General features: G+C 38.8%; 1 non-coding gene across 1 annotated transcript; it reads right to left on the bottom strand.

The window, feature by feature from the left end:
* Positions 1 to 316: 316 nt before the first annotated feature.
* LOC121025691 (U6 spliceosomal RNA) lies at positions 317 to 423 on the bottom strand. The gene has a single exon (XR_005788130.1). It is a non-coding gene; the product is annotated as a U6 spliceosomal RNA (small nuclear RNA).
* Positions 424 to 22,261: the final 21,838 nt, after the last annotated feature.

Below are 22,261 nucleotides of genomic sequence, written 5' to 3'. Positions count from 1 at the left end.
TAATTTTTTAAAAAGAGGGTTCCAAATATATTGGTGCTTCCTAGGAGCACATTATGTAACTTTCAGCAGCCATACTAAAATGGCCCTTTCGCTAAATGAGTGGTACATGTGTCTAACAAGATGACTATCGCAGAGGGAAAAAAGAAGGAAAGATAGGTCAATTCCAGGCCTGTTTTCATATAAGTCTTTTTTTTTTTCACCCAAGTAGTAACAGATACTGTGCATATCAAAGGTCTGAGAGGATCTGCATCCCAGTATCTGCTTTTTTTATATACAGGGGTAACTTTATTAAAACAAAGAAATGAGTATAATTTTAAAGGACATAAAACACTTCCCAAATCTGCCTTCCATCCTTGTACCGGGGCCTTGCTAATCTTCTCTGTATCATTCCAATGTTAGGATATGCGCTGTTGAAGCGAGCACCCCATTATCTGTTTATGGATAGCATCTCAAGGAGACCTGAAAGTCACCCATTTATGCTAAATTTTGCTTTCCGTAATTCTGTTTCCAAAACGGAAACCTGATTGGAAAGTATATGCCTGATTTGCACGTATGCCTAAATTATTTGAGTACTCTTTCTGCTTCAGTTTTTTCCCTGATAAAAATAAAAGGATTTGGAGAAATCCATACTTTTAATAAAACAATTTCTATCTGATGATACCATCTGAAGTTTGAGCTTGTGGCTCAATGAGCAGGGAAGATGAGAAATGCTTTTTGCACACGTACCTCAAGAGGCAGCACTGTCCTATGCTCTCAAGGCTTAAAAGGAGTTGCCATCTTTCTCTTCTTAATGGAAAAAAAGAACCTCTCACCAGAATTTTTGACATAAAAGGTGCACATATTTGACTGTAATCTGGCACATACCTACTGTCTCAGAAAGGAAGAATGAAAAAAAGGAAACTAATACAGTTCAGATGGAAAATTCGGTCCAATGGTAAGACACCGACAGGTGAAGAAATTTACCTGAGAAGGCTCTAGAAACAAAAACAACAGAGAAGAAAGCATTCTGTTTGGAAATGATTTTTGATTCACAGAACACTTGCAAAGAGAGTACAGAGAGTCTCCACATACCCTGTCCTCATCTTCCCCCAGAATTACCACCTTACCATGTGAGAAGGCTTTTGATGTCAAGTTGGCCTGGCGCCTGATAAGTTGATAATAAAGTAAAAGTCTTAGGGAAATGTAACAGTAAGATTACTGATACATAAAAACTGCAAAGTTTTAGCAATCAAAGAAGAATGTGTACTTTTTTTTTAATTTTTTTTTCCAACGTTTATTTATTTTTGGGACAGAGAGAGGCAGAGCATGAACGGGCGAGGGGCAGAGAGAGAGGGAGACACAGAATCGGAAACAGGCTCCAGGCTCTGAGCCATCAGCCCAGAGCCCGACGCGGGGCTCGAACTCACGGACTGCTAGATCGTGACCTGGCTGAAGTCGGACGCTTAACCGACTGCGCCACCCAGGCGCCCCTAATGTATACTTTTTGAAGTGAACACTCGAGATATTCTGAAAACTCAACTTTTAGTAACACAGTTTTAACTTGCCTCTTTATATGGTCAATAGTGTGGTCCATGTTTTGTGGAAGAAAAGGAAATCTCTTTACCAGTACCATATCGTAGCAGCACATACAATAAATGTAGTAGGTGTGTTTCTTCTCTTGGATAGTGATATATCTCTTAAAATTTAAATGTCAGCCTGCAAAGATAAATACCTCTTGAAATTTATGGCCATCATCACAAAGTGCTTCACCAAAGCACTTGTTTTCAATTATTTTATGAGATCACATTCTTCCATGATAGAAAAAAGAAGGGAGACAATGGGGGAATTGTCTTGAGATGAGAGCTATGAAAAGGGCAAAGAATGGAAGGGTAAATGTCAAGGACAAAAACATCAAGACTGCTTTCTTAGCCCTGCAGTATTCAATGTTTCCCCCTTCCTATCTTTTAACAGCAAACTGCCTTACCTTGGCTGTAATGACTTGGAATTTGTATACCCTATTTCCACAAGGGGATAATGGCTCTCTGTCCAGATATCATCAAGCTTAGCCTCGTTTTAACTGAGTTCCCTGATACATTTGACAGACTATGCACTGAGATCTGGGATATTGACTATTTTGTATTTACCAATGATGGTCATGTCAGTAGGTAATTGTAGGGAAACCTTGGTTGCATCCACTTACTAATTTTCCTAAAGCAGATCCCTGAATTACCTTGTGTATAATGCACATTTTTGCAGGGTCTTGTTGTTTTGGTCTATTAATAAATAGGAGACCAGGTAGAAATTTCTGGAGCATCACAAATTTTTGGAGTATCAAATTTCTGGAATATCAGTACTCCAGAAATTTCTGGAGTATCTGCAGAGTGGAGCAGGCATTACATTTATAGAAGTCCAATGTCTGCCCAAGTCTACCACAGGCAGGTGGTAACCAGTCCATCAGCCAAGCAGCACCTCATCCAAGTAGCACCATATTTGACCCCCAGGGAAGACTGTCTTCTCTACCATATTGCTTAGGCTCCTCCGGGGTCACCTTCTTACAAAAAGGGACAGATTCTAGCTGGGCCTCAGGCACAACACCACTGGGCCCATTCACCTCTTTCTCCAAAAATGACTAATTTGTGCAAGTCTAACCCCTTACTCCGTAAATGAATGAATGGTCTTTCCAAACACTGTAGAGACACGACAAAAATTTACATATATGCCTTTGGGGTTTTCTTTTTCGAGTAGTAATGGATAAAATCAACTTATATTCTATGGGCTGTGTTCATTAAAATTCAAACCAGCACTACTCTCTCATCCACTCCCACCTCTCGTCAGGGATTCTCCCTTTGATATCTGGCTTTTAACTAATGAAATAAATCAACTAGTATGGCATTTTTGAGGGCTATTTATAAAGCTCAAACATACAAATAAAAACTCACAACCACCAGTTTTGTCAGTGATACATCCTAAAATAGAGCTGTTAGTGGAAGGCTTCAGCTGGCGCCGAAGTAACAGAACAAATAGTCCTAGCGCCAAGACAGTGGGCTTTGCCTTCTAGCCATTTCTCCCTGCTCACATAGGCAGAAAGGACATGAAATCAAATACACTGTTCAGAGTGGCATTCCCTCTGTGCCCCTCTTTATTAGCCCCCTTAGGACTAATTAATGCATCTGCATGAGAAAGGGGGGTGTGTTATTGATGGTTTAGCTTCTAGAAGTGTACCGTTAAGGGAATAAAAGGATGGACAGAAAATTAATGGATTTATTGACAATAAAAGCAATTACTATAATAATGTTATTATCATAAGCATTTGGTCCTACAGTAAATCACCCTGTACTCCTGGCTTTTGCAGTTTGTTTCTGGACAATGTATTATTTTGTCCTCTTTCCTGAAGCTGCCTGTCACTTATTATAGCCATGAAAATGCATACTTATGGTATTTTTCAAAGTATAATATACATGCCTTTCATACATGAATGTTTCTACCTTGGCTACTAACGAGTGTGCAGGTAAGTGTCTATGCGTGTGTGTGTGGGTGTGTGTGTGTGTACCCATTTGTGTCTGAATATGTGCATCTTTCCACTTCCTGAAATTCAGCTTGTTTTCTATTAGCTGAGGTTAGCAAGTAATTGAATTTTTGGGAAACACAACTCTATTGTCATCTTGATGATATTCGTTGAAGGAAATTTTGGCTTTGGTGTGAGTTTTTGTGACTTAGTAGTAACCAATGTTTTATATAATTGTAATATGTAAAATAATCTCCCCACCCGGTGTGGGACTCAAATTCACAACTCCAAGATCAAGAGTTGTAGGCTCTACTGAATGAGCCAGCCAGGTGCCCCTAATTTTATATATTTTTAATTTATATAGAAATATTTCAGTCATACAAAAAATTATTGACATATATTTATAACATCTACATTTGTACATCTCAGGCGATTTTTAAAAATGACATATTATGAAAAGAATTAATGCTTCTTGCTGATACCTTTCTGATAAAAAGTAATGCCCTTCAAAGGTAATCACAGCTTAGGATTTGGAGAATTTCTTTGGAGTTTTATTTTGTATGTATCTTTGAATAGTACTTAGTGTTTTAAACTTTATATAAATGGTATACTGTTTGTCTCCTTATGAAACTTGCTTTCCTTATTCAGTATTAAACTTGGATTTTCATCCATGTAGATACATGCAGCTCTGGGCCAGTGGATCTTTTTTCATTGCTGTATATTATTCTATTGCATAGATAAGCAATAATGGAAAGATTCTCTTTCTTGATGATGAACATTTGGATTCTTCCTAATTTTTCTATCCTAAAATTGCTTCCAATGGTAGTGTTGTATTTCTGTCTGTATGTTTGAGAGTTAATCCTAACACATAGACCTAATGCATAGAATGTCTGGGTAAAAGGACAGATGTAACATTAGGTATTGCCAAGTTAATCTCTAAATTTTTGTACAAATTTATACTCCTAGCATCAATATATTCTTATTATAAGTAATATGAACCGATTTTAATTTGCATTTCCTTGATTACTAGTGAATATGAGAAAATATTATACATGCACATACATACACTTACAGGCTTGTCTAAGTTCTTTGTGAGTTGGAGGGTAGAGCAGCCTGTACAAGCACAAGGTGCTGACTGGCCGCTACTGTGGGAAAAGCAGGAAACCTGCCCGTGTCCTGAACCCTTCTCTAATGAGAGGCCAAAACCATCTGCCAAGGAAATGGTGGGGTGGAATAGGAGGGGAGGTGGCATGGCCAGGATAAAGATACATTCTCTCTTTTTTTTTCTTCAAATTTTAATTTAAATTCTAGTTAGTTAACATGTAGTGTAGTATTGGTTTCAGGAGTAGAATTTAGTGATTCCTCACTTACATATGACACCCAGTGCTCATCCCAACAAGTGCCCTCCTTAATGCCTATCATCCCATTTAGCCCATCCCCCCACCCACCTTCCCTCCAGCAACCCTCAGTTTGTTCTCTGTCTTTAAGAGTCTCTTATGGTTTGCCTTTACCCCCACCTTTTCAACAAGCGGTGATTCAAAACAATAATCACGATAGCAGATTTTCCTAGGATGATACCCTTCGTGCTATTTGAATGATAGCCTTATCCTTCAAATATTACATGAATTCAGTGAATATAATATCCCTAACCACTTAGTGCTATGAGGGTGAAGGGAAAGAAAGTGGAAAAGAATGTGTGCAGATAGTAATTCCTAACTCATAAAATTGAGTGAGATATAATTAATATATAAAATGCTCAGCCCTAAGGTTGGAAAAGAGTATGCACTCAAGAAAGGTAAGCTTCAGAAGGTATTTTAAGGAAAATTAAATAAATAAATAAAGATAAATTATCTTAAAAGTATTATGTCACCTGTAATGCTCCATGAAATTACATAAGGACCTCTTCCCATACACCCCTTAATTCACTGCCTCCAGACTATTTTGGACGTGGAGACCAGACAATTTAGCTTACTGGAAGTGTATGTAAAGTAAAAGTAAATAAGAGTTGAAATTAGTCCTAGTAGCTTTCCTATGAGTAAAGAGCAGGGGATATTCGTACTTTGGTCACTCAGAGCTATTTTTATAACTTATTTTTTGTTCTTGGCAATGTTCCTGATAGGTGACAACTTGAGAACTGAAAAAAATGAGGATTTTTCGCTTTCTTCCTTATAAATGTCAGTAGACTCTAACAGCTTACTCTCCAAAAATAAGCATTAGTCTGGAAAAGTACTGGAGAGAGGTTTTTCTCTCCCCAACCAAACAAAGAGTGGATATGTTAAGATTTTTTTTTTTTTACAAATTCAAAGAAAGAATAACTTATAATTAAGCATCTGGGTTCTTACTGTATCTGGCCTCAAAATTTATATTCCAAAGTGATGTGATATGATGCACATAGCAACATAGGAACAATCTATAATATCAAAAATGTGATTAGACATCAAGATTTGAATCTCAAGGAATCTTTCTGAGCTCAGAATATCTTTTCCAATAAGTATATTTAAATGACAACTAGGTCATACAGGTAGCGCTAAAAGACTGTATAAACCATGATGTAGCCAGACCCTAATATTAATAGTATATGCCTGAATAGTGGATTAATTTGGGTGTTAAGAGGAAGAAGAAAATCCCCTTTTACTTTTACTTTCCCAACTGTCTTTATGAGTCTTATATTGTCTTTTTTGACCCTCTGTTAAGGAGATCTGTATCTTCATGCTGTCCCCAATCTCCTGTCCCTTCCCCATCACAACTCTGAATTTCTGAGTCATTCAGTGAAATTGAGATAATATGAAAGCAGTCTGATTGAACTAATTCACACTAACATGAAAATGATTCCTTAATCCTTCCAAAGAAATTGGAATGCTCAAAAGATAGCTTCGATAAGCTACTTGAATCTTCAGTATCACAATCTTCAGTATCAGAATTGACTAAATCAGAAAATTTAGTCAATATTTGATGAGATATTGGGAGACAATTTAGATATCATCACTGCCATGGGAATTACTTTTCATAACCTATTCTCTCCCACTAATAGAGACTTTTTAAATTTTCTAACAACATCTATTTCCCATAGTAGTAATAGATATATCTACAAAGAGCTTTTTAAATGGTCATATTTTTATATCAAAGACTGGTGTATCAGGACTTCTTTCAGAAGTTAAAAAGAATCATTTTTCAAATGTTTGTGATTTATTTTTATCTTTTAAAATTACTTTTTGGCTTTGTTTTTTTTTTTTTTTAATCTTCCTGATAGAGTTGATGGAAAGGATAATTAGTAGACCCTGAAAAGAAAACATCTCATTCTTTCAGTTCCCTCTCATTCTGCCTCCACCAATAAATAAAAAATGAATGAGAAGAGGATGAGGAAAGAAAAGAAGCAAAGGCCACCCACATTTTGGAAGTAATTGTTCATCCTCTATCTTGACATAGAAGGAAAGCTTTAAAAAGAGGCTTGCCTCTGTGTCCTGCAGCAAAAAATGAATATTAGCACGAAAGGATGTTATCTGCAAAAGCAGTGAATGATTAACCTTAAAGTTAAAAGAAAATAGAATCAAGTTTCATGTGGTCATAAAAAGGTATCAGACACAATTACAAATTCTGGTCTTCTAGTCAATGACTACCTGATTCTTAAAATAAATGGTTTTGAAGATGGCAATGTAAGGAGTATCTTGACATGATGGTGATGAAATCTAAATTGTATTATTGATTCATAGCCCAGTGATTCCAAGCTTACTCTGCACTTGATGACAAGATGGCCTGCTCTTTGATAACATGGCAACGTGTGTCCTAAGCCTTTTCTAAGTCCCACTGGGGGTCACTGATCCAGAAGAAATAGAAAATTATTCTTGCTCACCTTTTAAAGATTCCTTTGTCTCATCCAAGCATTCTCATTGATTGAATCTCATTACTATGCCTGCGCTCAAGTTTTGTAAACCATGCCTGTCTTTCTCCCTTCTGGCCTGTTCAGGTCAGAGCCTTCTTTGCATGAGACTGAATTGAGAGAGGAGCTTGGGTTTCTACCTCACTTTAGCCTTCGCTCTCAAGAATCAGAATTCTCCCAATACACCATATATTTGTTTTAAAAAAAGAAACTTCTTTTTTAATTTTTTTAATGTTTATTTATTTTTGATACAGAGAGAGACAGAGCATGAACAGGGGAGGGGCAGAGACAGAGGGAGACACAGAATCTGAAGCAGGCTCCAGGCTCCGAGCTGTCAGCACAGAGCCCAACGCAGGGCTCAAACTCACGGACTGTGAGATCATGACCTGAGCCGAAGTTGGACACTTAACTGACTGAGCCACCCAGGCGCCCCATAAAAAAGAAACTTCTTTAAAGAGTTGTTCTCTTCTCAAAAACTGATGGCAGCAATCCGGTGTCAAGCAAAGCTTCAGTCAGGGGCTCCATTCACAAATGGAGTGCTTAATCTGTTCATTTGTTGGTTCACAAAGATTTATGAAGGCCTTACCATATGCCAGGCACTAGATTAATTGCTAGACCGAAAGCAGTGAACAAGATAGACAGTCTCACTTCTTAGGAAGCTTAGCACCAAGACAGAAAGACAGATCTTGAACAATAATTACAAGATTAAGGATATTATAGAGCAGGAAGTGCACCTGCCAACAGGGTGTACATAGTGAAAGCTTTTTGGAGGCAGTGGCATTTAAGCAGAAACCAGAAGGAACAAGAAGAATTAGAAATGCTAAAAGTGGGGAAGGGTTATGCAGAAAGAACATCTTATGTGAATGCTCTGAAGTAGAAGAGAACATGACCCATTTGCATAAAAACAGTTCTTTAAACACCAACACATAGAAAATGAGGTCAGGAGTGCTAAGGGTGAGATTTGAGAGATAGGTGTGATTCATATCATGGGGAACCATGTAGTCATGCCAAGGAGTTGGTCTTTTTCCTTAAAGCCATGACACATTTTTAAGTCAGGGAGTAACATTTGCATTTCAAACTAATCTCTCTGGCTGTAATTGTAAAAAGTAGATCTGCGAATTGTGAGATTGGATGTAAGGAATCCAGTTATGAAGTTATTACAAACTTCTGGTTCCAACAACATGGTAGCCTAAGATAGCAGGAAAAAAATCTTGCTGAAACTATTTGGACATTCTGAAAAGAAAAAGTAGTTTAAGTATGTGGTCATAAATACAGATGACGGAAATGAAGGAACTAAATCCCAGAGAAGCCAGCAAGTGAGCCTGCAGTGTGACTGCCTGGTGGCACTGATATGACTCAGTCATTTTCAGGCCTGGGTTCTAATGCCTCAGTAGGGACAAAACTGTTGTCCTGAGCCTGAATGAGGTGAGAAGTTGAAAGGAAGATCTTGAAGGGCTGTCACCTCGATGAAAGGGTGAAACAGATAAAAATCTACCCATCAGCAGATAGATACAAGAAGAAACTTTGAGTCATCATCTTTCTTAGGCTGGTCTTGAAAAAAGGTGCTGTCATCTGAGACTTTTCGCTTCTGGGCCTCACTATCACAGATGTGGAGTTCATATTTGTACACCAACTTGAACCAAGAACACCCAGGAAACCAAACACAAAATTCATCTTGATAAATGTTTCCATAACCCAACCACTCATCTACTTTCTGTCTCTAAGGATTTTCTAATTCTGGACACCTCATATAAATGGATCATATAATGCCTGGTGTTTTGTGTCTGACCTCTTTAACTTAGCATAATGCTTTAAGATTCATCCATGCTGTAGCACATATCAGTATTTCATTTTTTTATTCCTGTAACTCATTCAGAAAAGTGAAATGACATTCTGAAAGGGAATATGAAATTAGTAGGTATAAATAGCGTGAAAGAAGGAATGGATTCTAAGGAACAGATACGAGTAAAAACTGATAGGGAAAATTTGAGGATAAAAGAATGTCTAGAAATGAAATATGGAGTCACTTAAATTAAGTCAGTGGACAGGTCAAAAATTCTATTAGAAATAGCTAAAGAGAAAATTAATTGACTAGAATTTGGGTCTGAGAAAATTACCTAGAATGCACCATAGAAAGCTAAAGAAATGAACGACATAAGAGAAAAGTTAAGAAAAACAGAGAATAGAATAGGCAAGAACAACATACTCAACAGAAATTTTTGAAATGATACACAGGACAGACAATATTCAAAGAGAAAATTGTATGGACTCTTTAATTGATGAAAACCATGATCACCCAAATTCAAGAGCCCTGCTCCTTCAGGTTATAAGCAGAATAAATGAAATTAACTTCACCTGGATAAATAATCGAGAAACTGCAGAAAACCAAAGCCTTTGGGAACATCTTATAATCAACCAGAAATAAGACCCCTGAAATAAAAAGCAATAATAATCTGTCGGTAGACTTCTACTAGTACCAACGAAAGCTATACAACAATTGAGAGAAAACTGCCAACTTAAAAGACAATTGGTCATTTTTCAGGCTTTTACTCAGAAAAAAAGGGAGGGCAGAGGGAGAGGGAGAGAGAGAGAATCCCAAGCAGGCTCCACCCCCAGCACAGAGCCCGACATGGGGCTGGATCTGATGACTCTGAGATCATGACCTGGGTCGAAATTAAGAGTCTGATGCTTAACTGACTAGGTCACCCAGGTGCCCCAGAAAAAGAATTTTTTAAAATTTCTATAAGGCAGAAATTGAACACAGAAGTAATGAGTGACATAGAAAAAGTAATGGTGATGCCAAAAGACATTGGTGAAACAATATGAACATATTCACTCTAACAAAACAGTAATCAGAATGGAATGATTTGGGAAATAGCAAAAGCAAATTATACTTTAAATCCTAGACAATAATATGTAAATGGAAGTTAAAGGATAAGGCTGAATATGATTTAAGCAGCCTTAGTCCATTATATTATTTAGAAGGAAAATAAAAATAGTAATTTTAATAATATTAAGTTAACATATACCAGTTAAATACTAAAAACTATTAACATCTATTATATATTAGAGATATTTCCAAAGTAGTAAAAGGTGGTTAAAAAAATAAAGAAACCCAGGGCACCTGGGTAGCTTAGTTGGTTGAGCATCTGATTCTTGATTTTGGCTCAGGTCATGACCCCATAGTTGTGGGATTGAACCCCACATCAGGCTCTGTGCTGAGCATGGAGCCTACTTGAGATTCTCTCTCTCTCTCTCTCTCTCTCTCTCTCTCTCTCTCTCTCTCTCTTTCTTCCCCACCTTCTGCCCCTCTCCCCAGCTGGTACTCTCTCTCTCAAAGATAAAAAGAAAAAAGAAACCTGAACAATCTAATATAAACAAAAACAGAGAAAAAGCATGCAAAGAAAAAGTAAAATATAAAGCACAAAATAAGATAGTTTGAATAAATCTAAATGCATTAATAATCACAAAAAATACAAAAACACTAAATTTACTAGGTAAAAGCAGAGATTGTCAATTTGAATTTTTAAAGTCTAAGGGCACCTAGACTCAGTTGGTCAAGTGTCCGACTTCGGCTCAGGTCATGAGTTCACTGTTTGTGGGTGTGAGTCCCATGTCGAACTCTGTGCTGACAGCTCAGAGCCTGGAGCCTGCTTCGGATTCTGTGTCACCCTCTCTCTCTACCCCTCCCCCACTCAGGCTCTGTCTCTCTGGCTCTCTCAAAAATGAATAAAGGTTAGAAAAAATTTTAAAAATAAATAAATAAAAATAATAAAATCTACTTTATATGCATACCCAGTAGAAAAATAGAAATATACCAGGCAAATTCAACCTAAACAAAGACAATAAAGCTATATATCAATATTAATTAAAATATGACTTTAAGAAAATTAATATCATTAGGTTTAAAGAAAAATATTTCATAATACTAAAAAGAAACTTCAACAAATGACATAGCAATTCTCAACCTATAAACACCTAAAAATCTGTGTCCAAAATATGTAAAGTAAAAAGTGAAAAACTTATAAGGAAAAATGTTAAATTTCACAATCACAGTGGAATATTTTGACACATTTTCCTCAATGATTGGTAAATCAAGCAGATTAGAGAATTGTAGAAAGTAGAAATTTTGAGTAATACTGTTTAAAACGCAATCCACTGTAGAGAATTTAGGGAATGTGCATTTTGTTTAATGTATGTGGAGCATTTACAAAACTTTACCAAAAAGTGCCACAAAACAGGACTCAGCAAATATCAAGGAATCAATTTCATATGCCTAGGTTCTTGGATAACATTGAAATATCATTAGTAATCTCTAACAAAATTTCCTTTTCCATACATTGTGGGAAATTTAAAAGTGCTGTTTCATTTTTTTTTTTTTTTTTTAGTGAAGGTAAATAAAGGGATGCCTGGCTGGCTCAGTCGATAGAGCCTGCAACTCTAGCTCTCAGGGTCATGAGTTCAAATTCCGTATTAAGTGTGGAGCCTAGTTTATAAAAACAAATAGAGGAGTACCTGAGTGGCTCAGTTGGTTAAGCATCAAACTCTTGATTTCAGCTCAGGTCATGATCCCAAGATCGTGGGATTGAGCTCCACATCTGGCTCTGCACTGAGCATGGAACCCACTTAAGATTCTCTCTCTCTCTCTCTCTCTCTCTCTCTCTCTCTCTCTCTCTCTGTCTGTCTCCCTATGCCCCCTCCCACACTTGCACACTCTCTAAAATAAAAACAAGTTTTTTTTAATAAAAATAAATAGATAGATAGATAGATAAAATAAATAAAAGCACTTTTTAAAATACAGGGCACCTGGGTGGCTCAGTTGGTTGAGCGTCCAACTCCAGCTCAGGTCATGATCTCACAGTTCATGATTTCTTTTTTCTTTTTTTTAATGTTTATTTATTTTTGAGAGAGAGAGAGAGAGCACGAATAAGGGAGGGCCGGAGAGAGAGGGAGACACAGAATCTGAAGCAAGCTCCAGGCTCTGAGCTGTCGGCACATAGCCCATCACAAGGCCTGAACTTATAAACCATGAGATCGTGACCTGAGCCGAAGACAGCTGCTTAACCGACTGAGCCACCCAGGCACCCCTCAAAGTTCATGATTTCAAGCCCCTCGTCGGGCTCTGTGTTGACAGCTCAGAGCCTGGAACCTGCTTCGGATTCTGTGTCTCCCTCTCTCTCTGCCCCTCCCCCATTCATGCTCTGTCTCTCTCTCTCTCAAAAATAAATAAACATTAAAAAAACTTTGAAAAATAAATCCTGCATCACAGAGCTCAAAATCTGAAAGAGCAAAGCAAAAACATGTGTCATCACAATGCCCTGTGGTAACATTAATTCCACAGAAGTTCTGAGAGCACATGAGGCTGAGAGGAGGGAAGCCTTTTTGAAGGAGTTGGTGCATGTGTGGAATAGTAAATTGCAAATAGGTGTTAGCCAGGTAAGACTTTTCTTTTGCCTTTTTAAAAATTATTATATAATTTACCTACCATAAAATTCACCCGTTTGAAGTATACAACTGAGTGGGGTTAGTATATTCACAGGATTATTCAACTATCTCTACTGTCTAATTCCACAATATCAAAAAGAAACTGTGGACTCATTAGCACTTACTCTCCATTCCTTCCTTCCCCCTAGCCCAGGGCAACTACTAATGTACTTTCTGTCTCTATGGATTTGCTAATTCTGGACATTTCATGTTAATGGAATCATATAATGCATGGCCTTTTCTGTCTGACTTCTTTCTTGTTGCATAATGCTTCAAGATTCACCCCTGTTGTAGCACGCATTGGCATTTCATTCTTTTTTTACTGCCGAGTAATCTTCCATTGTATGGATGTGCCACATTTTGTTTATTTGTTCATAATTCAAATGGATGGGCATGTGGGTTGTTTCTACTTTGAGGTTATTATGAATACTGCTACTATAAACATCTGTGTACAAGTTTTTGTGCAAACACACGTTTTCGATTTTCTTGAATATATGTTTAGGAGTGGAATTGTTGGGTCATATGGTAACCCTATCTTCAAAATTTTAAGTAACTTCCAAAATGTGGAAGGAGGGAAAGAGAAAAGGAGGGCGAGAAATACTCATATCAGGGAAATGACCGTGGCTGAAAGTGAAATCAATGGCATTGGAGTCAGAATAGCACAAATAACACCGCAAAGATGACCAGTTGTATTTTGTACTGAGGGAAATAGAAATCGTTTTGTAATGCTGCAGCCCCAAATTGCAAGGTGGAGGCCTAGAGGATCTGGGGACTTGAAAACCTGGAAGATTGTCACCACCTGTTCTCTCACCTTGGGCAATTCAGGTAACCTCTCTGAGCCCTGAATTATTTATCTGAGAAGTTGGATTAACATTTCTTATCCTGTCCGCCTCCCAGGATTATGGGAATCAAATGGCAAAGAGGCTACAAAAGCCCTCGTGAGATCTAGGGTGTAGTGATAGCAGAAAGCTACCTAGAACATAGGTCTAAGGAGGTTGAGACCCAGCTCATACAGTTTTGATCTCCGATAAACCCATAAATTCATCCTGTTTTTCGCTTCCCAAGTGAAAAACCAATGCATACCAACCATACTGCAGAAAACAACCCATATAACCTTCTGATAGCAGGTAAACATCATAAATAATTATTTATTGGGGCGCCTGGGTGGCGCAGTCGGTTGAGCGTCCGACTTCAGCCAGGTCACGATCTCGCGGTCCGTGAGTTCGAGCCCCGCGTCAGGCTCTGGGCTGATGGCTCGGAGCCTGGAGCCTGTTTCCAATTCTGTGTCTCCCTCTCTCTCTGCCCCTCCCCCGTTCATGTTCTGTCTCTCTCTGTCCCAAAAATAAATAAACGTTGGAAAAAAATAATAATTATTTATTGATTTACCATCAACGTTACAATCCATTTGGACATTCTAATTGTAAGAACTATGTACTTTTCACAGTGACTTTATACCTAATTTGTTCTACGATACTTCATTTAGTGTTAAATACTCTAATAAACCCCAAACCTTAGAGGTTTCACACAGTAACAGTTTATAATTTGTTTATGTAACAGTCCAAGATGGCCACAAGGGCGAGGGGCAATGTGGGGTACATGGGAAGGCTCTGTTCTATTCCATCATCTTGGGACACCGCATATAGTCCTTTCTTGCTAAGAGGTTCTAATGCCATAGGAAAGATGAGGCATAAGAATCAATAATGTCAAACAAGTATAGGAGCTCCCACGTAGTGCTGAGGTCTGGGAGACTGCAATAGAAGAAGGCTTGGAGTGATCTGTGATAACTGCCAGTGCAAAGATGGATAATTGCTCATAGTGCAGAGGTATCCCGTGAAGCAGAAACGAGAGGAGCAAAGTTTTAGAAGTGGAAAAATGAAATGCAAGGTGATTTCAAATAAGATGAATATTTGTTAGTTTTTACGTGTGTACCATGGCTGTGTGAGATGTTAACATTAGAGGAAGCTGGGTGAGGGGTATACAGGAACACTCTGTGCTATCTTGCAACTCTTATGTGAATCTAAAATTTAAAAAAGTTTTAAGTAATTGTGTGTGTGTGTGTGTGTGTGTGTGTGTGTGTGTGACAGAGAGAGAGAGAGAGAGAAAGAAAGAGAGAGAGAGAGAGAAAAGTGTGTGTGTGTCTGATGAAGGACATACCATGAAAGAGGAAATGAGAGAATCATCGTAGTTTTCCTGTTCCCATTGAGGCAATTGATGCAGAAAGAACAGGGGTGTGTCCAAAGTCACACAGCCATTTAGAAGCTGAGATGTGACTAGCCCATTCTGATGCTCCCTATATAGAATAAAACAAGAGGTGTGGGCCTGAAAAATGGAAGAGATCTGTAAGTGGAGAATATTTGGGACCAAACACATTGTGGTAAATTTGTACTTGTTATGGTTTCAAACTATACCAGTTAAGTCACGGGAAGCAAACTTGTAAGAATGATTGATGTCAAATGTAACAAATTAAGAGTTAAAATATTCTCTTCGATCTACAAGATGATTTGCTTCACCGTATGCTAATAATGTTCTGGCTTTAATCAGCAACATATTGCATAGCGAATGCTTACCTGTGACCTGATCCATTAAAATTAATTGGTAAACATGACTATATTTTTAGAATGTAATTGCAACTTTTATTAATGAAGGTGTGAAATGGCCTTTCATAATTTCATGTATGCCAACGGAGATTTTATAAGGGCATTGAATAATATTACAAGGTCAGGGTTGAGCCCTGACAGTGTGTTTTATTTATTTTTTTAATTGAAGTATAGTTTACATACAGCGTTATATTAGTTTCAGGTATACAACATATTGATATGACAACTATATACATTACTCAGTGCTCATCACAGTTAAGTGTAGTCACTGTCACCATATTTCTTTGCAATACTATTGACTTTATTCCCTATGTTGTACTTTTCATCTCTGTGACTTATTGTATGACTTGAAGTGTATACCTCTTAATCCCCTTCACCTATTTCCCTCACCCCCTGCCCACTTCCCCTCTAGCGACCACCAGTTTGTTCTCTGTATTTATGAAGCTGCTTCTATTTTTTGTGTGTTTGTTCATTTGTTTTGTTTTTTAAACTCCACATATAAGTGAAATCATGTGATATTTGTCTTTCCCAGACTGACTTATTTCACTTAGCATAATATTCTCTAGGTCCATCCATGTTGTCATAAATGGCTAGATCTCGTTCTTTTTATGACTGATTAATACTCCATCATATATATATATAAATATCTATGTTATATATACATATCCCCCACTTATTTTTATTCTCAATTAATATACAGTATAGTCTTGGCTTCAGGAGTAGAATCCAGTCATTCATCACTTACATATAACACCCAGTGCTCATCCCAACAAGTGCCCTCCTTAATGACCATCACCTATTTTCCCCACCCCATCAGCCCTCAGTTTGTTCTCTGTATTTAAGAGGCTCTTATGGGTTGCCTCCCTTTCTGCTTTTATTTTATTTCTCCTTCCCTTCCCCTATGATCATCTGTTAAATTTTTCAAATTCTACCTATGAGGGAAATAATGCGATGTCTGTCTTTCTCTGAGTGACTTATTTCACTTAGCATAATACCCTCCAGTTCCACCCACGTTGTTGCAAATGGCAAGATTCCATTCTTTTTCATTTCTGAGTAGTATTCCACTGTATGTATATATGTGTCTTAACCCATCAGCTGATGGACATTTGGGCTCTTTCCATAATTTGGCAACTGTTGATAGTGCTGCTATAAACATTGGGGTGCATGTGCCCCTTTGAATCAGCACTCCTTTACCCTTTGGATAAATTCCTAGTAGTGCAATTGCTGGATTGTAGGCTAATTCTATTTTTAAGTGACTGTACCATCTTGCATTCCCAGCAACAGTGCAACAGGGTTCCCCTTTTTCCACATCCTTGCCAACATCTGTTCCCTGAGTTGTTAATTTTAGCCTCTCTGACCGGTGGTATCTCATTGTGGTTTTGATTTGTATTTCCCTGATGATGAGCATTGTTGAGCATCTTTTCATGTGTCTGTTTGCCATCTAGATGTCTTCTTTGGAAAAGTGTCTATCCATGTCTTCTGCCCATTTCTTCACTAGACTATTTGTTTTTTGGGTGTTGAGTTTGGTAAGTTCTTTATAGATTTTAGATACTAGCCCTTTATCTGATATGTCATTTGCAACTATCTTCTCCCATTCCATCAGTTGCCTTTTAGTTTTGTTGATTGTTTCCTTTGCTGTCCTGGAGCTTTTTATCTTGATGAGGTCCCAATAGTTCATTCTTGCTTCTTTTTGCCTTGCCTTCAAGATGTCAAGTAAGAAGTTGCTGTGGCCAAAGTCAAAGAGGTTGCTGCCTGTTTTCCCCCATAGGATTTTGATGGTTTCCTGTCTCACATTTAGGTCTTTCAAGCCATTTTGAATTTGTTTTTGTGTATGGTGTAAGGAAGTTCCCCTCCTTCTTTATTCACTCATCTATTGATGAACAGTCTTTAGAATAGGCTTGTCAAGAAGACCTGGAAGTTGGTAGAGAGCAAGCCTTGAGAATACTGAGACAAGGTAGAGGGAGCAAGATAGGAGCTGGTCTCGTGTGTTGAGGGAACACCAGTGATCCACGGTGAGGTCGAGGGGTGGAGGAGGCAGTAGGGAGAAAAATAAGAGAATGAGTCAGTTGTGGAATGGTTGGGGGCCATCTGGGGTCTTGTAATATACTGTAAGGACTTCCATTTTTATCCTGTGTGAAATGGCAAAACCTTGGAGAATTGTGAGCAATGCAATGATGTGAACTTGCTTACATTTGGCAGGATCGCTGTGGCAGTTCTATTGGGAAGTGAGTATACAGAGGCAATGGTAGAAAAAGGGAGATCAGTTAGACTACTGGAAGCAATTACAAGAATCTGGCAGGAGATGGTGGAGATTCTACCAAAGTAGCAGTTCACAGGTCAAAGTGGTTAGATTTCCTGAAGGATGGGATGTGAGGTGTGAGAGCAAGAAGAATCAACAGTAACACCAAGACTGTTGGCCTGAGAAACTGGATGTATTAAGTTACTATTATCTGAGATGCGGTAGGAGAAGGTATTGGGAAAGAGATCAGGAGCCCACTTTTTCACATGTGGAGTTTGAGATGGCAGACATGCAAGTGGGAATTAGGAGCAGAAAGCTGAGAATGGAAGGGGAGCACCTGTAAAATGGTGGGCAATCTTAAAGCCTTGCAGGGTGGCCAGAATTCCCCAAGGAACGACTTTGCTTTACATACCATCGAATTGACCGAACATTTGGGAACCAGGTAGGACAGTCTTGAATAGGCTGCTGAAGATGGGCTGGAAGTTTCACCAAGACACAGGGACCTGGAGAGAAAGGCAAGTAAGTGACGACGGAAGAGCATCAAAGACAAACTCCAACCATTTTAAATATTTCTCTGAAAGAAAAATTTTGTAAGTCCCTCTCTTGCATCCCCCTTCTGAGTGCATGGACTCCTCCGGACCCATACAGCTTTCCAGAATTCACACTAATACCATTAGTTTAGCTTCTGGGGATCCTTGGTCTCCCAAGAAACCAGTCATCATTTGTGACATTGTTTCTATGGATAATTCCAAACAATGTCCAACTCACTTGAAAGTACAGCACCGCCTAGATTTGAAAAACTAAGTCATTTCTCATTAGGCAGTTCAGTTCGAATCTCCAATTGTCTGGGTTCCTTCAGTACTGCTTGCAGCTTTTTCCTGTAGAGCTGCCACTCATCCTTAGAGGGCATATGTTCACTGTAAGCAGGAAGGTCATGGGGCTTCACCATGGAGTTTGAGAGGTAAGAGTCTGTCATTCCCAGTAACTCCCAGTCTCCTGGGAATAGATTGCTCTGCCATTGCTAGATTTTGTGACAACTCAAAGTCCTACCTCCTCTCTGACTGTCTCCAAAATTCCTATTTTTCATTAATGAATTAATTAGAATTTTGTTTGGGAAGAATGTTGTGACACCTCTTGAGATAATTGGAGATGTCCTGGGGAGTTGCAGAGCCGGAGTCGAGAGTCACTTCTCTGAGGTATTTTCATCTGAAAACAGAAAATTGACACAAGAAAAATAAATGACATATGGAGTCTTAGGCAACTGGGGCGGGGGGAGCTCTCTATTGAGAAGCCGAGTGAAAGCACAGACAATTAATGATACAGAATTATCAACCCAGTTCTGATGATCAGCTGCACAAGTTAAGATGGAGGTTCAGGTCTCAGAGTTGTATATGGGCTGAACTTTTTCCAGAAAGAACACATGGAGACAGGATCTAAGAGGTATTATGCAGTTACCTTGCCCTGAATATATAAGTGCTAGGGAGGCACAGTAGGGAAGGCCCCCAATTTTCCGGTAGAAATGATGGAAGGATGGTTATTATCAACCTAGTGCTGCTTCGCTTCTTCTCAAATGTAAATATGGATCTCCATTATTCATGGCAGTCTATTAGGGCTTATATTTCACTCCACCACAGCACCAGCCAGAACCCCATACAGAATGAATAATTGCTAAACTGGAACGTGATTTGCAGAGCTGTAGACTTTTATTTTGATGGCTTCTGGCAAATGTCAAAAACTTTAACAATTTAGGTTGTTTTGAGGGTTTCCTTTAGCTATGGCCTCAACCTTGTACTTGGCCCACCAGATTTTCAGTCTAGGCCAAAAATCAAATAGCCTAAGACAGGTAATGAAGCTAATTTTGGTGCTAGGAGAAAGGAAAGGGTACCGTAACTCAAACCCATGGCTACCCCAATAGTCATTCATTAGATATAAAATTCAGGAGAAAATGTAATCAGACATGATCAGCTCACCGCTCCCACTTCCTGCCCTAACCTCCTCTCCTACCGGGCTTGTTATTTCTGCCTTTAGCCTGTGAGCAGATTGGACAAGAGAAGAGCATGAGCTGTTTTACAATCATAAAACGATAACTAAGGGGAGATGAGAACCCGTAAAATAAAAATTTCACAATGGAAACAAAATGTTAGAGTCGTTCAGTCCAACTCCCTCACTTTACAGATGAGAAAGTAAAGTCAAGAGAAGCAGAGTGGCTTGCCTAAGATATAAAAGCTGGTTAGATGAATGCTGCTGAGCAATAACAAGGAAGGAAGCATTGACACCTGCAACAAAATGGATGGATCACCAGAGAATTATGCGGAGTGAAAGAAGCCAATCCCCCAAAGGTTGCATACCATGTGATTTTATTTATACAACTGTCTTAAAATGACAAAATTCGAGCAATGGAGAATAAATTAGTGGTTGCCAAGGATTGAGGGAGGTAAGTAGGTATCTCTATAAAAGTTCAATAGGAGAAATCCTTGTGCTGACAGAAATTTTGTATCTTGTATCTTTTGTATCTTGACTATATCGATGTCAATATCTTGGTTGCCATATTGCACTGCAGTTTTGCAAGATGTTACTAGAGGGAGAAACTGAGCAAAGGGTATATAAAAGGTACACAGGATTTCTCTGCATTATTTCTTATTATTTCTTAAAACTGCATGTAAATATGCAATTACTTCAAAATTTAAAAGAGTACCTTTCAAAACAAAACCGATGGCTACACTTATAATCATTCATGAAAATGTTTCCTATATCTTCATTAAATGGTAGTTAGCAAAGTTGTAGAGTTTTGTCAGTCTTATGCAACTGTATACTTAGTGTCTGGGAACTTATTATGTACAAATCTCACTAAAAGGAGATAGAACTATGAAAAAAATACAGTAAAACCTTAGTTTGCAAGCATAATTCATTCCAGAAACATGCTTGTATAATCCAAAGCACTTGTATATCAAATCAAATTTCCCCATAAGTAATAACGGAAACTCAGATGATTCGTTCCATAACCCCAAAATATTCATATAAAAATGATTACAACACTGTCATATAACACAAAATAACAAAGAAAATACAAAATAGAAAAATAAATCAACCTGCACTTACCTTTGAAAACCTTTGTGGCTGGTGTGAGGGAGACAAGAGAGAGGAGGGTTATTGTGTAGGACGACTTTCATTCTCACTAACGGAATCACTGCTATCTATTGGCTCAATGGAATCTTTTTCTTTTTGTGCAACTTTAACAAAGAACTTATCCAATGACGCTTGCTTTTGCCTCCTTTTGAGGATTTCTCAGAAATGTGACAATGCATTGTCGTGAAAGAGATTCCTCGCTTGCACTGCTGCGGCCTTATTCGGGTGGTGCTTTTCTACACAATTTCGCGCCGCTTCCCACATTTCACACATCTCCCTAATCTCGCTTGAAGTGAGGGATTCCTCCGCCTTTTTCCCCTCCTCCTCTGCAGACGAGATGTCCTCCGTAACCTCTTGCTGTAGCTCTCAATGCAGATCCGTCAGTTCATCAGTGGTCAGCTCCTGGCCATGTTCCTCCACCAGCTCCTGAATGTCATCCTTGTTCACCTCCAGGCTCCTGGTCTTCCCCAAGGACACACTTTTAGTGACAACTGGCGGCTCCTGTTCACAAGCAAGCCCCTCTACGTCATGCCCAAGAACACATTCAGGCCAGTTTTCTCTGAGCAGAATTGAGGGTTCTCTTGGTGACCCATCCCTGGCTTTATCCATGATCTGAGGCAGTTCACGATGTCAAAATGATCTTTCCAAAACTCTTGGAGGGGAAGGTTTGTTCCTTGAGGCGTTCCTTTGGTCGCCTCAAAGCATTGCTGAAATAGTGCTTTGGGGTAAAGCTTTTTAAAGTTCAAAATGACCTGCTGATCCATGGACTGAAGGACTGGAGTGGTGTTGGGAGGAAGGAACTTGACCTTAAAAACTCAAATTCCTCCAGGAAGTGGTCCTCAAAGGCTGGATGATAAGCAGGAGCATTATCCATAAGCAGCAAGGCTTTGAGTGGCAGACTCTTTCCTAAAAGGGATTTCTTCACTGCAGGACCGAAGGCCTCGTTGATCCACTCAACGAACAAGATACGAGTCACCCAAGCCTTGCTGTTGGACCTCCACATAACGTTTAACTGGCTCTTCTGCACCTTGCATTTCTTGAAGGCCTGTGGATTCTCGGAATGATAGACAAGCGGGGGCTTCACTTTAAAATCCCCACTTACATTAGCACAAAACAAGAGGGTGAGATGGTCTTTCATGGGCTTGTGACCATGCGTTGCTTTCTGTTCTTCTGTAACATAGGTCCTCTTTGGCATCTTTTTCCAAAAAAGCCCCATCTTGTTGCAGTTAAAAACTTGCTCCAACAGGTAACACTCAGAAGCCATGAGCTTCTGGAACTCCATAGCGAATGCCTCAGCTGCCTTAGTGTCCGAACTCACGGCCTCTGCATGCCTCACAGCACTATGATGATACTTCCCCTCTTAAAGTTTTCAAACCATCCCCTGCTTGCCTGGAAGCCTTCTTCCTTTTCTCTTGACATACCCATCAGTTTACTTATGAGGTCGGTGTACAAGG

Source organism: Herpailurus yagouaroundi, unplaced genomic scaffold (genome assembly GCF_014898765.1).
Source record: "Herpailurus yagouaroundi ecotype Mexico unplaced genomic scaffold, PumYag 67690, whole genome shotgun sequence".
Lineage (NCBI taxonomy): Eukaryota > Metazoa > Chordata > Mammalia > Carnivora > Felidae > Herpailurus > Herpailurus yagouaroundi.
Note: the sequence above shows the minus strand (reverse complement) of the source record. Positions and strands in the feature narration are given on the sequence as shown.